General features: G+C 46.4%; 3 non-coding genes across 3 annotated transcripts; all 3 read right to left on the bottom strand.

Annotated features, from left to right (window-relative positions):
- Window positions 1-264: 264 nt before the first annotated feature.
- On the bottom strand, window positions 265-337 carry trnav-aac (transfer RNA valine (anticodon AAC)). The gene has a single exon. It is a non-coding gene; the product is annotated as a tRNA-Val (tRNA).
- A 204-nt stretch (window positions 338-541) lies between these two features.
- On the bottom strand, window positions 542-614 carry trnav-cac (transfer RNA valine (anticodon CAC)). Its single transcript has one exon. It is a non-coding gene; the product is annotated as a tRNA-Val (tRNA).
- An 80-nt stretch (window positions 615-694) lies between these two features.
- Window positions 695-767, bottom strand: trnav-aac (transfer RNA valine (anticodon AAC)). The gene has a single exon. It is a non-coding gene; the product is annotated as a tRNA-Val (tRNA).
- Between the last annotated feature and the right edge of the window lie 85 nt (window positions 768-852).

Genomic DNA, 852 nt, shown 5'->3' with positions numbered 1-852 from the left:
CAACAGGGGAGGAGGTCTCAGACACCACCTATCTCCAATTTACAATGCTGCCCTTTCATCCCTTCCCAGGAGATTCAACAATCTAGCCTCAAAGAATAACAACTGTTCACAAGTGGCGAGTGACTCCAACGACTGTCGTTATACAAATCAAGTGTATTTTTGTTAAAACCTAAGTGAAGTTTTTGACAACACTGCTACATGTGAGACACATTGGCCTCAATCAGGCATCAGAAATCCCATAATCACCATCTACTTCTCGCATAATGTTTTCGCCCGGTCTCGAACCGGGGACCTTTCGCGTGTTAGGCGAACGTGATAACCACTACACTACGGAAACTGGGCTAATTGAAATGATGACGTAATTTTTTTACAAATTCAATGAAAATGAGCGAACCAACTGCTTCTTAGTCGACTTCTGTACTGCTGTTTGCCTCAGGGCCGAGCTGCCTGTACCACTTGCCGTCGGGGAAATAGCACGAACCTTGTCGAGCGATATTAGAAATTAATAAAGAATTGAATTAGCACAGTGGACAAAACCTATTGTTTCCGCCCGGTTTCGAACCGGGGACCTTTCGCGTGTGAGGCGAACGTGATAACCACTACACTACGGAAGCTGTTGCTATAGGAACAAAAGCTGAGGAACAAAACATTGCCTTGTTGATTGTTATTGGTAAGTTACAAGACGATCGAATAATGTTTCCGCCCGGTCTCGAACCGGGGACCTTTCGCGTGTTAGGCGAACGTGATAACCACTACACTACGGAAACTACAAATCTGTCAACCCCGTGGCTCCGGTCGGAGAGGAGGTCTCGCGATAATTTACCGCGACAAGTGGAAAGTCTCGCCGGTGTC

Source organism: Seriola lalandi, unplaced genomic scaffold (assembly GCF_002814215.2).
Source record: "Seriola lalandi dorsalis isolate HSWRI2012SDOR001 ecotype SW California unplaced genomic scaffold, Sedor1 jcf7180002054341, whole genome shotgun sequence".
NCBI classification, from domain to species: Eukaryota; Metazoa; Chordata; class Actinopteri; order Carangiformes; family Carangidae; genus Seriola; species Seriola lalandi.
Note: the sequence above shows the minus strand (reverse complement) of the source record. Positions and strands in the feature narration are given on the sequence as shown.